Source organism: Malaya genurostris, chromosome 2, assembly GCF_030247185.1.
Source record: "Malaya genurostris strain Urasoe2022 chromosome 2, Malgen_1.1, whole genome shotgun sequence".
Taxonomy (NCBI): Eukaryota; Metazoa; Arthropoda; class Insecta; order Diptera; family Culicidae; genus Malaya; species Malaya genurostris.
In genome coordinates, this window is record NC_080571.1 from 87,132,643 (window position 1) to 87,148,734 (window position 16,092).

General features: G+C 35.9%; 1 protein-coding gene across 11 annotated transcripts in view; it reads left to right on the forward strand.

Moving 5' to 3' along the window:
* LOC131433082 (synaptic vesicular amine transporter) overlaps positions 1-16,092 on the forward strand; it is a 102,724-nt gene that overhangs the window by 5,316 nt on the left and 81,316 nt on the right. Inside the window, exon 1 of one of the 11 annotated variants that reach the window (XM_058599857.1) lies at positions 10,639-10,823. The exons of the other annotated variants lie outside the window; for them this stretch is intronic. The gene's annotated coding sequence lies outside the window, so the exon portion shown is untranslated. Of the gene's footprint in view, positions 1-10,638; positions 10,824-16,092 lie in introns of those variants that run through there. 11 annotated transcript variants of the gene reach the window in all.

Here is a 16,092-nt window from a genome sequence, read left to right on the forward strand (position 1 = left end):
GAGGAGGTTGTAACATAGGCTCGAGTCTTTTCTGTGGATACTAATTTTTTCGTAAATTTTCTTTTTTGTCTCATTCATCTAGTTCTTCTCTTTTGATAGCAATGATAAAATAGAATGATGATGTTGTGTTGATGACGACTTTTACGTCAAAACGCAAACGCAAAATGTATCATTAAAATTTCTTGTTTTCATATTGGTTTGCCAACTGATTACTAAAGATTTCAGGTAAATAATACCAATTAAAATCGTTTCGATACTTCTGGTCCTTTGATTCGATTGATCATAAGGTTTAAAATCGGCTGCAAAAAATCCAGTGTCGAATCTTCCAACTGGAGTGTTGGAAGCTTTGACAACTGACGGAATCCAGTCAGGATTCAGCCGGCCCCAGAATTGGTAGGCAAAGCGACGAACACTCATTGACAGCAGTACGCTTGCCAAACAAGATATTTTTAAGCATATTTGGTTCTACTACTTGGAATGAAAAGTCCCGGGCTTCTGACAGAAAAGACGTGAATAGTTTCGAACCGTGCATATTTTTGTTAAGCACAAGCCTCTAGATGGCCCAATACCAAATTTCATGACAATTACTAGTGTTTGAATAGCAGCTTATCGTGTCAGACAATTATTTTTTTGTTCCAATTATAGAGGCTTTACCATTAATGTCATTCGCCTCTTCGGGCCAGAAAAACTTTCTGACCTTATGTGCGGGGTTGGGAATCGAACCCAGACGAGCTGCGTGAAAGGAATCGACTTACCTATACCCGTCCCCACTGACTATTATCCATTTCCAAACCTGAAAAGGGAAAGAATTTTTCGTCGAATGCTGAGGTCAGCACAACACCGCTCTTGAAAGATACAGTGTGTTTTATAACTCTTTTTTTGTTCGTTTTACGATCCGAATAGAATTGAACATAATTTGATCCCAAACCAGGTTCAAATTGATTTACAGAAAAAAAATATTTTGGATTTTCATTGATAACTTTGTACATGTATATCCCAACTTCTAGTAATCCCGCAACTTCTAGTAGAAAGTGTTTTATGAGGTCGAATCGCGTCTGCAACAGTTGATTTTACCAGTTGTAGAGATTTTGTAATGAGGGTTTACCTTTTAAAATCAGCACGCACTGAAATTGCTCAAAAATTTGATCGGTTGGGTAAAACAAATCTAAATTTTGCGTAGACATAGTTAAATGTGTATTGTTTACACTCTGAGAGTTGATTTCATGAGGTGCATAAGGATTTTGAAAATTGCAACGAGAGAACAGTGCATGCGCGAAAAAAATTTGCACGGGTATTTTGAGAAATAGAACCTGTCACATGGCGCCATCGAAAAATAGTTGGAAATCGCGAACTCCACATTATCTGGAATCATAAAATGATTCGAAGAACGTCTAAATGTAGATCAGAAGCGATGATTCGAAAAAAATCTGTTAGATCAACCTTAGAACGATCTCAAACGCGAGGTTGGGGCTATTAACCGAACGTCTCTCTTTAAGATGTAGTTGGAAAATTACCTGCAAGCAAGATTCAAAATTCCATAACTTGAGCTGGACTACGTACGTTTGAGGTTCAAAAGTCCCCAAGCTAACGATGAGGAACAGGTTACGGTTGAGGGTTTACGACCTGAAGTTGACGAATCCACACTGCTGCGTAATGAATGACGTGACATATTTGAAGGCGGACTCCAGTAAACCTGTATGTAATTGCCAAAGATACGAGTGATGTTTCCGAGAGCCTCCGGACATAGAAGATGTCGAAGTTCTCAATTAGCATGCGATTTGTGCTCACGGAAAGCGGGATATATATCGGGTACAGGAAAAATATGTTTGTCAGGTTTGGGTAGGGTACGGGTGCCGATTTTTTCATTTTCAACGGGTACGGTTTGGGTTCGGGTTAAAAAATTTGGCAGGGTTTCAAGACATTTTTGGGTATGGGTAAAAATTTGTATTTTATTATCGGGTATGAGTCGGGTTCGGGTTGAGAAGGAAAATTAATCGGGGGTACGGGTAAAAGTTTTTTCATTTTCGATCGGATACGGGTCGGGCTCGAGTTTGAAAAAAATGCTTTCCCGACCATCGCTAATGGACAGGTGTATTCGGAAGAGTGTCTTCAAAAGCGGCGTCTCTCTTTCATGAAGGCTCGCGACGATTCGATGTTAGTTTGGACGAATTTGGTATCATGCCACTACACGAACGACTTGCTAGAGCGGTATAAGGCGAATGATGTCGATTTCGTGTTGAAAGATCTGAACCCACAAACACTCCCGTACTGGGTCATTACCCAAATAGCAATTTAAACTTGTCAAAAAAAATGTCACGGTCATTTTTAATGGATTTTTGAAATAAATGTAAAAATCATTCATACTTGCCCGTTGAACCAACTCAAAAATCGGAAAGGATTGAGTTCTACATAGGTTTTTAACTGACTGTTCATATGAGCTGTTCAATTTCCGGTTTCCACTTAACCAATATTACTGCTGTGAAACATACAAACAAGAAACTTGTTGCACTTCATACAAGCAAAGTTCGCCTTTTCAATCGTACATTCATTGCGAAAAGTGTTAGAAATACAATACTACCTCGATCGAAAAATTCCCGGAATCACCACCGTGTGGCGCTCTCAGTAACCCGATCCGATTTTTTTAGGTTGCCACATCTGTCATTTATATTCTATCAAATTTTCAGCTTGATACCTAAACATTTGTAAAGGTGGATTTTCTGCAAACGAATTTAGATGAAACTAGAGTTACAAGTTAGAAAAAAATTGATAATAAAATTCGTTTGTGTGTCTGTTCTGTGTCTCAATTTGTTATCTGAAGTTGATTGTGTTTTTTTTACCTAAAAACTTAAACAAAAAATTTTACCTCTCGATCACACTCGAATGTCCCACTGTGATTGGGTTCATCTATAAGACATTCTACGAAATTTTAGCTACTGAGTGAATTAATTCTGTCCCGTTCAAAAAGAAAAAGATCGAACAATATGGATAGCCAAACATATTGGGATTAAACATAAATTCTGTGATTAAGCTTATCACTCAAAACCAACAATTTACTATTGATTGTTTCCCTGTTATTACAGACCGAAAAACACACTCTCACACAGATACTGTTTTTATTTTTCAAGTTGGATATGTTGATATATTAGCCTTTAGGGCCTTCGGAATGTATCTTGAAAGATAGAATTTAAACCTTGCGTATCTTAGAAAGGCAAACCCAACCTGCATCGTCTGGAGTACCTTTTTTGTGTACTCAGCGGTCGAATTCCATCTCGGTGTCCATATTCTTGCAATTTCATCAAGTAAACGTGTTTAAATATCTTCTGAAAAATGTTTACTCATCACTCCTGGGTCACATTTTCGCTCACGGATGACCTCGACTCGACCAAAGGCTGTTGACCAAACCCACCTTCTCGTTTCCACGTGACTGAGTTTATCGTCTGTTGCTTTGTTCTAACAGCGCTTCAATTGGTTAGACAACCGGTTACCGAAGAAAGTAAAGAATATCAGATCATCTTTTGGTGAAACCGGTTATGAGTTCTGGGCCCCAGACAGCGTCCCGTTTACGTGTTGGAAAACACGTCCATCAACCGTTCGCGCCAGGTTGCAAACCTTCAACATTTTAAAACAGACAGTGCAAGTTAAAACTGTGAATCCTTGTTATCAGGTGATTGAATGAATGTAACTCAATGAAAATGTTGAAATTTGCGAGAAGCCTATTGTTCCCAAATGTGGAATGAACGTCTACGCGATTTGATTAGATACTTGCACTAGGCTTATGTTGGATACATTGATTAAGTTGTATACAGCTTTTTTCTTTCCAGCATGCGAAAAGAATCTTTCTATGTAATAATGCGTGCAACTATGCATCGCCTCCGATTCTATGTGATAATCGGAACGATGAGAGATGGAGGTGTAATAACCTTGTCAATGACTTTGCGGCCTCTGCCCATTTGTAGTTGCAACATCAGCTGTTTCATTGCCAACTAACCGGTGGAAATTGTAATTGGCAGCTAGTATGTTTTCATCGGCACATTTTTTTTAACTTCAATCATCAATATTGTTTTTCCTCAACAACATTTGTTTTAGCAGTAAGGATGTAATTTGACATTGTCAAAACAAAGTCGATAGAATAGATAGTGCCGACAGATACCTTGTCAGGTTTCTAGCATAACAAACATTATTCGTTATTGGCAAGCTTGTTCGTATTAATCGAGATTATGCATTTAGCCTTTGTAAATCATCGGCTAGTTTTTCGTTATCAGTTATGCATTATAGAGGACAGGCGTTCACAGATGGACAACATAAAGGCACTTATTCATTTCTTCGATTTTCAATACTTTCAACCTTCCGGTCGGTCGCGTACTAGAAGTAACGAGGCTTCACGTCTGCCTACGATCGAAGGGTAGTTGGTTCACTGTTAGCATCTGTTAGAGTCCATCACTTGAAAATCCGTTTAGAAAAGGCTGTAATCATAAAACAACACGGGAAAGGCTGTGTTCGCAAAACAACTAAAATATAAGTTGTTTTTCTGAATTTGGTTGGTTAAAATTTGGTACAACTGTTCGAATATTGTTTTTTTTCTAAACTTTCATTTACAAAGCGAGCAATGACATATCCCACAAATGGGTAATGAAACGATATAATTGAGTAATGACATACACCCCAACCGGAAAAAGAAACGTTTCAATGGGGTATCATTGCTACAACTGAGCACTCCAGCAAAAATGTCTCAGTTGTTTTAACCAACCTTTCACTTATTCGAACTCAAAGGCCTGTTGCCATAAATAATTTTTTGATGTGTCCCTCTTTTAAATATGTCGCGATGGAATTGAATACAATTTTCATGTGGGTGACTAGAATTTGAAGTTACTGCTGGATTTTTCAGAAAGTGTTGTTGAACCAAGATTTTTGTTTTCTCTAATTTAACACCGAAACAATTTTCAAAAAATCGAAAAAAATCCGTTAAATAGCTAGAAAATACTTTTAGCAAAGTTATAGAATTAGTTCCGAGGATACACGCTACCTAGAAGTTGGGAGATAAAAATGGGGAGAGGGTGCGCGCCCTGGCCCGATTAGTCGCGAATTAAAAATTTATTCGTTTTTTTCTCGAAACCACGTTTTTTTTTTCAACGTATTCCGAAACTATTGCACGTGTCATCATGTACCAAATGACATTTTACTCGATAGATGCTTCTCCACGGTCAGAACTACAACCAAAAATATTCATTATTATTAAAAACGTTATTAACAATTAAAACTGCAAAAAATGGATCGAAGATGGGAAAATGGCCGCCATTTTGTTTTTTTTCGATGAAGATTTTCCATTCTAGTTTCCTGCCCATACTCGCATATCTGTCCCATATCGTTTTTCCTCAATTTTGAGTTAGCTTGAGAAATGAAATCTAACCTCAATATACTATCAGAAATTGCAATAAAAGTTGAGGGTTTGTTCAGTAAAATGTGGAAAAAATATCAATTTATGTCTGTAGTCGACACACACACTCACCAACAAATGGAGTGAGTTTGAGCAGCTGTTTTCAGAGCTGTTATTTTGGAAAAATAAAAAGAATAAAATATTTTTATGAGGCCTAATATATGTACTTTTATCTGTGTAAGGTATACTTTTGAAATATTCTTTGAACAACAAGTGGAATTTAAAAAAAAACACTTTTTTAAAAAAAAACACTTTTTTTTAAAAAAAAAACCTGGCTTTAAATGGTAGTGAAATACACCGTTTGAGCAATGTAGTTTTGCTTGTGAAACTGCTTATAGTTTTAACATTTATCTCACGGATGATATAGAAATGCAACGTTAGATTCTTTTTCCCGAGCTGAAATTATTCAGTAAAATTTCTACATTTTCTTCTTGTCCATCAACCGCAAAATGATTCGCTGAAAGAGCTTATCTAATTTGCTATATCAACTATAATACCGACAAACCCAATGTTGGAGATACACTTTCAAGAAAATTCAAATACTATCAATATTTTTAATTGTATTGACATGAACTGCCCAACGCCGTTCTCGCAAATGAAATCAAAAATTTATATTGCAGACATATTAATTTCAATTTAAATTCTCAAATTTTTTTGGGTTCCGAAATTACAGGGTGAATAGTGTTTAAAATACTATACCGTCTCTTAAAGTGGTAAAACAAAACACGTATGTTCATTTTAAAACTGATCTCAAAGCTGTTCCAACCGGTAGTAATAGTCTGTAGACGTCCATATAAACCGATTCTGTCAATACTGGTCAGTGCTGTAAAACTTCATTCAATTCAATTGAAATCGAATGTGTGCACACACTGACGATCACTCTACTGCAGTAAACTTCACATTCTAACATACAACCTTCGCTGTCGCACCGAATATGCATGATCCCGTCCTCAATTCGTTTCTTTTTCTAGCGAAGCTCAATTTAAGCACCGTCGGTTTATCTCTTGAAGTAACAAAATATCTCCTACAATTGAATGCAAGAGCGGCCTTCGAGTGAAGTTCATGTAAACATTCGAATAGAATTCAAGATAATGAATGGAAAATAAACCAGTAGTGATAACTGAAATATAAATTACAAAATAAACATATATTAATTGTTCATGCTATCAGTTTTCATTTTTAATATTTCGAAACACATCTCAATACATTTCAAAATTATGAATTTTTAGTCGAAATTATGAATTTTTACTGACTGGTGATAATTGAAAACTCAGATGAGAACCGCCACCCTCTATTTATCATTATGGTCGGAGAGAGTTTTGGTTATCGAGTTGATGTTTATGACTATTCATTCGCACTTGCTCACTGCCCACAGTGAAGACAATGAAACAGGTAAACTACTACTACAAAATGAGCAAGCAGAACTTCAAGTGACTAGGTACTGTTATAAAATTCTGGGAGCTTCGGCAACAAAAGTAAAATGACTAAGAAGGGATATGCTGACAGTCAACGGTCATTAAATTCATTTTCATCTAATAATATTCGATTGAAATAAAGTTTTGCCGCATTGACACTGGCATCCGGTTTCCGATCCCGGAAACACCGGAAATAGTGGTCACGTACTTCAAAACGGAACTTTCTAACTTTTCTCAGAGATGGCATTACCGAGTTTTTTATAAACCTAGGTTCAAATGAAAGATCTCACGGTTGCATATGAAATTCGCGATATTCGTCCTGATCCGACTTCCGGTTCCGGATTTACGTGATGATAAGTGTTTAAAATTTCAAGCCGTCGTTAATCGCGGGATGATGGCAAATATGGGAAAATTCTTTTAAATCGGGATCAAAACTGATCCTAATTGTAGGCCAAGTAATACCGTTTTCGTTTATTGATCAGAGCAGCCCGAAAGTATAGTCATATGAACCGACTTCGGTTACACCATTTGGTAGTTCTTATTTTCGGAAGTACCGGAAATAGTGGTCGAACACTACAAAAAGTACCGGACTTCGTTTTCTCAAAAATGACTGAACCAAAGTTCACAAACTTAGCCAAAATTGTAGGTATTGTAGCCTGTTGAATTTTATATGAATCCGACTATTGGTTCCGGAACTACAAGTGATGTTCCAACTTCACTGTTTCTGTTCAATGAACAGTTTTTTTTAACGAATCCCACAGTACTATTTATGATAATAATGAGTATTTTTGTCACATCTTCCGATAGGGATAACTGTCATTCTGTTCATCCAACTGTCAAAGTCAATTGTGATGGTGTGTTCAGTAATCTTTGACAATTCTTAATGGATAGATTTACAGCAGAATAACCCTTCCACAGTGTAGATAATAATTTCGAGAACACTAGTTCAATTCGTGAAACGCACAGAAAATTGCGTAACGTTTTGGCGTTTATGGACGAAACACCGAACGAACTATCAGTCGAGAGATGGATATATTTCGAACGGATTATAACTTACTGAACCTTGAGCAATCGTCTGGTGCTTTTCACAATTGAACCTCTGTCCGTCGATAACATGAAAAATTGTGCGAAAATACCTTGGTCTACATCCAGACAAGATCCAGTTGGTTCAGGAAATGGAACCACTTGACCATCATAAGAGTCGAACACTCGCTCGGTGGATATTGGATGAGGTGATCGAAGATTCGCTGTTTATCGCAAAATTGTGTTCACTATCGAGACGCATTTTGGGCTTCATGGAATGGCGAACAACAAGCAAAGTTCACGAGACACCATTGTACCCATAAAAGTGTATTGTTTGGTGCAAAATTCACGTTGGTGGCTTCGTCGGTCCTCATTCTTTAAAAAAATGAGATGGTGAATGACAATATCTTTCAAATAACACCAAATTTTGGGCCAAAATTTACATGTTTGGGGGTTTTATTTAGAAAAAAGTTGTGACACTCTAAAGAACACCCTTTATAAGTAATATTAGAAAGCCGGAATTACACAATTGATACAGCAGATGTTTTTTTGCAATAGTTCCATTGATTAAATATAAATTTATACTGCTTTTCAAACTTGTTATTACATTTGAAGTTAATATAAATAGTAGAGTTGGTCAAGAAGGCTTTTTACAAACCAAACGTGCAACAGGATATATTTATAGATTCGGTTGATTCTAATGTTTCCAGTTTTGACTTATTTTTTCACTATTTAAACAATGTTTTCGTGATAAACGTGGTATTAACAACAATCTTACATCTTTTTCCTTTCGTTTCGTGAAAGTCCTACGTCCTACGTCAAAACTTAGCCGGTTCTTCCAATACACCAACCGCTACTACCCGCTCGGCCTTTTGGCTACCTGGGCAGCCAGCGTTTAGTCAGCCGTCTGGCAGCCATGCCCATGCGGGTATGGGAACGTAGCATGGATCAGGCTACCCGTAAAAAACTAGCAAGCCATGCCCCGTCCACAGCGGTAGTTGGTGAACAGTTTGAATTCAAAAACCGGATAAAAACATTTGTTTTTGGAAGAACCGGTTAGGGTTTTGTCCGGTTATTGCTTTCAAAGTTGTTTTTGTCCGGGGTTTACAAAAAAAAAAAGAAAATTTCAAACGATTTTTGCATTGCAAAATCCGAAATTTCCTACTTAAGTTGCATTTACCCGATTTTGGATTCCAACCGTTCAAATCATATTAAACTTTGCATTTTAATGCACAATCGCAATGATTTAGTATCTGCAGCTTCAGTTTTTGTAAAAAATTGTTTTTAGGTTAATTAAGTTAAGGAACTAGATAGGGGATAGTGTTCGGTTACCTTCTGACTAAGTGCACATTATGCGGACAAATATACATAAATGGAAAGCTAAAGTCTCTAGCTAACTACTGATTAAGAAACTATGTTGATTCATTTGATCGAAAAAACTTTATTATCAATTTAGTGAAGTGATAAATTTTGGGTTACCGGTATCCCAAAAAATTTCGCTGAAAATGGAAGAATATAATTAAAAACTGCCAATATTCAAAGAAAAAAAACTGAATGCTTTCTTTTCGGAAGCGTTTTGGGCAAAAGTCTTCATTATCTGATGGTGATTTCGCTTTGGCTCAGGCCGATGATTTGGATGCTGGCGTCTTTGGTGTTGATTTGGTCGGTCTTCCACCGGCTTCGCGGGATTAAATACGTTATTGCAATCGAATTCATTGGCTTCTTATCGACTAAGCAACGTTTAATGGCATTAATCAGCGCATCAGCGCTTGACTTGGACGGTTTGTTTGGAGTCGTCATGGCTAACAGAATCAGAGAGCCAAAGTTTTTACCTAACATATATAACAGATGTATCGAAGCTGTGTGCCAGGTTATAAAATAAGTTTAGATAGAAAAACAAAAAAGTTCGCGTCAATTTTCAAAAGTCAGTTATTTCTGACGAATGTCTGCTAAAAATCGAAATTTCAAAAGTATGTAAAAAGTCTTTAGAAGAAAAATGGTTTGCAGGTTAACTAAGAAATTTGATAATTTACAGACAAATTTGCAGACTTGGCATCTCTGCATATCTCTTGTCTTTTTCACGATTTGTCGAAAAAAATGGGGTTCCGGTAACCGAAATCGGTAGACAGACTTTGGTTGCAAAAAATTTCATAGCATCCGGTTTAAATCACGAAATAAATCGATTTCACCTCATAAATATTCAATCCACTCACCTTTTCGATTGATGTTCTTCAATTTATGATACTATAAAAAATCAGAAAAAACTTTTGTGCTGATTTTCACGCAATTAAAATTTATTTTGAGCGCAGCAAAAATATAAGAATCTGTTCGCTTTGGTATTCGGCACCAAAAGAACGTGCTGCTATTACTATTATTTATGTCAAAAGTTACGGTGGGGTGCCAGCAACCGAACACCTTACCCTAGACTCATGTTTCACTCATGGAACATATGCACTAACGTTGAACTCAAATGATTGCATTGCTGTAAGTTTCTGATTCATAAACTAACAATCAGCTTTCGGAATATGGAAATCTACCTGTACCCACCGACCCACCGTGATGCCATAATGCCGTTAGTGCGATACCTGCTCGAATGTTTCGAGAACGAGAGAGTAAATGATAAGAGTCAAAAGACGGAAACAGATTGGCAGGAGTAAAACGATACTAACAACGAAATAGCTAGAAATAAAGAAACATCCGAAAGATAAACACCATGCGGTTGATGTTGAACGAGATGAGCTCCGGTCAGTCTACGGTTGTGATTAGGAAGGTAAACATCTGATTTCGTTACCCGGCTCGGTGATCTCGCGTGTCAGGTCTAAAAACTGATTCAGAAAGTCGCGTTCGCGGAAATACGGGATTTTTTTTGATTCACTAGTGTTTGGTTTGAATAGATAATTTGTTTATGTGCTGAGATCGAATACTATTTGACAAAAGATTACTTGAAACAGGTTAGGCTTCTGATTCGAAATTGATACATTTTGGACTGTGGTGTAATTTTAAAGTTGCTGTAAATGTTTTTGTCAATAAAAAATATATTTGTGCTTATATTGCTGTTGAGTGAATTAAAAAAATATTTTAAAGTTATCATAAATATTCAAAAGCTGCTATGACCGTTGATATTGGATTGGATTTCTTAGTGCGCTTCTTCTAAGAGATAATCTTAGCGCATGCAATTATCTCTGAATAGTGCTGCTCATCAGGAAAACATGCTTTCCGGAGAATTGTACATGAATTAGCTCCTCATTTGCAAGACAGGCAATTTATCTGACTTAACTGGAAAAGTGATTTAGAGCACGATATCATCAAAGCTATTATCGTGTTGAGCAAACATGTACAAGAAAATAGATGAATATTGTTATGTAGTTACGAATCAGTATTTATGAAATATGATTGAAATCCTTGTGCTATTTGACTGCAGTGCTGAATTTTCAGCAATTCCAAATAAATGTTTCAAGCAGAAAATTCAAGATCTCGTCTTGAAAACTTATAGGAGCATTCGGGGAAGAAAAAAATCTATTTCATTTTTTGACAGCCGTCAATGCATTACCTAAAAGGGTAATTGATAATAAGTACGTCCGTGTACAACTGCAGTCGTCTTTTTGACGAAGATTCCACATTTTTCAAGACCATTTGTACAGTGATATTTTATCTTAAACTATAAATGACCTATTTCTATAAAAATCGTGAATAATCAAATTATTTAGTTCTGGTACTCCAACTAATAATGTAATGTAGATAAATTCGTCTTGCCTTCAGAAACTGGATTGCATTTGATTTCGTGTTTTATGAAATTGTACTGTTCATGGTGTAATAGTATTGTAATAGTGCAATAGTATGCTATACGGAAACCCAATGCGACCTTGCAATATCAAAATCTTTTTATTGAATATGGGAAGACCTATGATGAAAAGTATCTTGATCTTGATGGTAGCTAGATAGCAAAGCGTTTGAGGTTTGCTTTGACATATATCACTTTCATTTTCTGTCCTTCTGAAACATCGTTCCGTTTCTCTTTACAACCGGTTAGCTAAAGATGCTCCGGCTAACCAAGTTCTGATTAAAACCAGGAAATATTTTCCGACCGTCAGAATGGAACCGGTTTCACATTAATCAGTTTTCGATTTCATCGTTGAATTTGTACCACGTGTTTTACACAGCAGTCTGTCAACCATAGTAGTTTGCGCCAAAAAAATGCTCTCGTAGGTTGTGGATCATGTGTTATGATTTGAAAAACTGCAATATTTTTACAATTGTTGGGTTGGAAAACTGTTTTGCACAAAAGTGCACATATTCTTGAAACAGGAAACGATTGATGATAAATTTAAAGAAATTGAACTTTTGTGTCATGTAAAGTTGCACTATTATTCGTCGCCCCTGTGAACGACCATCGTAGGTTAAAGCCGGGGTTGAATAAGCATTCTAATAATAATGCAATATTTTAAAACCAAGATAATGTTATGCCACATTCATATATATATATATATATATATATATATATATATATATATATATATATATATATATATATATATATATATATATATATATATATATATATATATATATATATATATATATATATATATATATATATATATATATATATATATATATATATATATATATATATATTATATCATATTCATATTTTTTTTGCAAATTTTTTTTTATTCACCAACATAATCACCTTTTAGGGTGATAAAATGGTTTCAACGTTTTTCCAATTTTTCAATACCATGTCTTTCGCTTCAAAATAAGCTTCAGTTTCAGCGATGACCTCCTCAAATCTTTTTCCCTGGAGCATTTTTTTAAGATCAGCAAAGAGCCAGTAGTCACTGGGGCCTAAATTTGGCGAGTATGGGGGGTGGGGAAGCAGATCAAAGCCCAATTCGTTCAATTTCGCCATTTTTTTCATCGATTTGTGGCAGGGTGCATTGTCTTGATGAAAAAGGATTTTTTTTCTCTGCATGAGCGGTCGTTTTTTGCGATTTCCTCCTTCAAACGCACCAGTAAGTCAATATAATAATCACTGTTGATCGATTTACCTTTTTCGAGGTAGTCAATGAAAATCACGCCATGCGTATTTCAAAAAAACTGACGCCATGACTTTGCCAGCTGACTGCTGCGTTTTCGGACGCTTCGGACGGCTTTCGCCAGCTGTGCGCCACTCAGATGATTGCCGCTTCGACTCTGGAGTGTAGTGATGTATCCATGTTTCGTCTATGGTCACGTAACGACTCAAGAAATCTTTTTTGTTGCGAGTAAATAGCGATAAACTGCTTTCTGAATCATCAACTCGTTGCTGTTTTTGTTCCATCGAAAGCAATCGCGGCACCCACTTGGAAAAAACCTTTTTCATGCTCAATTTTTCATGAAGGATAGTAAATACACTTCCATATGATATCTGTGTCATCTCAGCAATCTCACGGAGCTTCACTTTACGATCTTTCATTATAATTTTTGTCACTTCACTACATTTTCCGGTGTAACGGCTTCCACAGGTCTACCCGAGCGTTCCGCGTCACTTGTGTCGGTACGACCACGTTTAAACTCGGCGAACCACCGACAAATCGTTGCTTTTTGATGGACAAGAGTCCGGATAACATTTTTCAATCCATTGTTTCGCTTGCACGGTGTTTCCACCCATTAAAAAACAATGTATTATCAAAACACGAAACTCGGTTTTTTCCATTTTTTTATACAAACTACAAAACGACTCTACTCCAACCTCGATAACTAAGCTGTTTCTGGTCGGATCGATTTAAAATTTTGACCCGTTTCAAGCAAAGATTAGTACTCTAGAAAGACGTGGTTACTGGTTTACTACGAGCGCCATCTCTGCTTTAGTCTCGGGACTTATTGATCCATGTGTTAGAAGTAATGGTTCTTACCTCATATTATTCATATGCTCACTGTAGATTTCATCAAAACAGTTTACTTTGATTCTGAAAAGACCTACAAATAAAAATAGTTTGGGAATTAGTATCGATGAATGTTTACATTTTTGTATACGACAAAGAGACCATTCATTAGAATCAAAGTTTATGAAAATCGATTAAGTCATCTATGCGAAAAAAGTGAGTTCTATATTAAAGATGTTGACCGTATTTTACGGTACTTCCGGAGCCGGGTAATGAAAATCGATAGAACGAAACTTGGTTCGTTCAGCCATCGACAAACATATACTAAAAATTGGAACGAATCTAGAATTTTCTATAGAATCATAAAATTTTCCATTTCATTCTAAGCTAGTGGAAATCGGTTGAGCATTCCTTATGGTATCAAAGTCAGTTCAATTTTAGAGTTTTTGGTAAAAAGTTCCGGAAATTTGATATCAATTTTTTTTAAAATATTTCATGTGTTATTAAAATGCTTTACACCGCACCTTGGGCCAGAAAATTTCTCTAGCCCAAAAAAGCAAATGATCTCAGGGTTAGTCGATATGAAAAAACCTGTTTTAATCCACCTAGTGGTGTAATGATTTAATGGGTAATATAATATTTGGTTATGTATTATTTGGACAAATGTTATCTGTTGATACAAAAGATCTCAGCTCCAGCGGGCTTTTCCCTTGCACCTAAATAAATAAATAAATAAATGATGCCTTTCTCATATTACTCATAATACCATAAATTTTTCTGTGAAATTCGTAAAAACAACTGTTCATTGAATGGAAATATCAAAGTTTGTTCGGACTTAATCTAATAAAATTTACAATTACTGTTTACCCTGTAGTTCTGGAACCAAAAGTCGTATCCCCAACAAATTTAGGAATCCCGTTTGAAACTTTAAGGCTGTTACTTTGAACCTGTAAGTTTGTGAAACTCGATTTGGCCATCTTAAAGAAAAATGAGTGAGGACCTGTGAGTGACTGAGATGACCAGAATAGCCGAAGTTGGTTTGTTTTCCAGCAACAAATATTACCATAGCATGAATCAGCAGCATAAAACATGTAGTAGGATTATTATTATTACTGTTATAATTGACATAACTACACCACCGGCACTGCACTACCGGCTGTAAAAATTTCATTTATTTCGAAGCTTGAATTGCTGATATATGTGATTTTTGTCAAATGTATTTCAATTCATTAACATTCTTTTATTTTTTCGGTCGCACTTATTATGAAATAACTAGAATTTTGATCAACCTCAGCACCGTCTTTTTTTTATAGCGTGCATCGTTTATTTTGTGATTTCTTCTTCCACCTTTCCACCACGTACCTGTGTTGTACAAATTGTCATTCTATATGGCGGTTTGAAAACTTTGACACTCATCGCCTTGTAACTCCGGAACCGGATGAAATTTCACAGTAGATTTAAAGACAATATGAACTTAAATTTAAATCAAACTTTGTGAACATAGATTCAAGCATCACTGGGAAATCGAAGCGAGTTCTATTTTTTGAGTTTTTTTTCACTATTTTCGGTGCTTCCGGAACAGGAAAATAGGGGACTAGTAGTGCCGAGTTAAGTTTTTATGGTCACAAACTAAAAAGTTCTGCAAAGTAGAAGAATTTATCAGTCATTTTTATGGGATTTATACCTGACCATCGTTCATGAAGAAATACTCACTACAATACCGGAAGTCGGATCCGAATAAAATGTTCTAGAAACCGTCTTAAAAAAGAATGGTAGGTTCCTTTGGATTCCACTATGAAAAAAACTATTTCGTTATGATATTAACGTAATAGTGAACGACCATATACCGGTATTTCAAAACGCTTGCCTTGGTCGTGATTCAATGACGAACTTGGATTGTTTTTGTATATATTTCTAAACTTTCCGCAACGTCTAATTTCCATGGGTTGGAAAATTGTCTTGAAATTTTTATGTCATTTGTAGAAATTTCATGATCATCGATAAATACATGTTCTGTTACCTTCGATTTGCAATGTTATGGTAAACCCTTCCTGAGTTCTTTAGAAGCTTTCGCCATTTGAACGATGTGCTATTTAAACCGAGTTTGCAAAGTCCTTTTCGTGTGTCCAATATATTTTTTCTCGCAATGAGAACACGAGGTTAGATATATTTCGGATTTTCTCAAATTTTCTGTATGATCTTTTGTCGATCCTAATATAGTTTTCAATTGATAGTTCTAACTATTGAAAACCAAATCCAAACCAAACTTTTCCAGTTTGGGTTTGAGCGGATGTGCAATATCTGGGTTGAAATCTACTGAAATTCTCTTTAAAATTTTTTGTTGGTTTGGTCATTG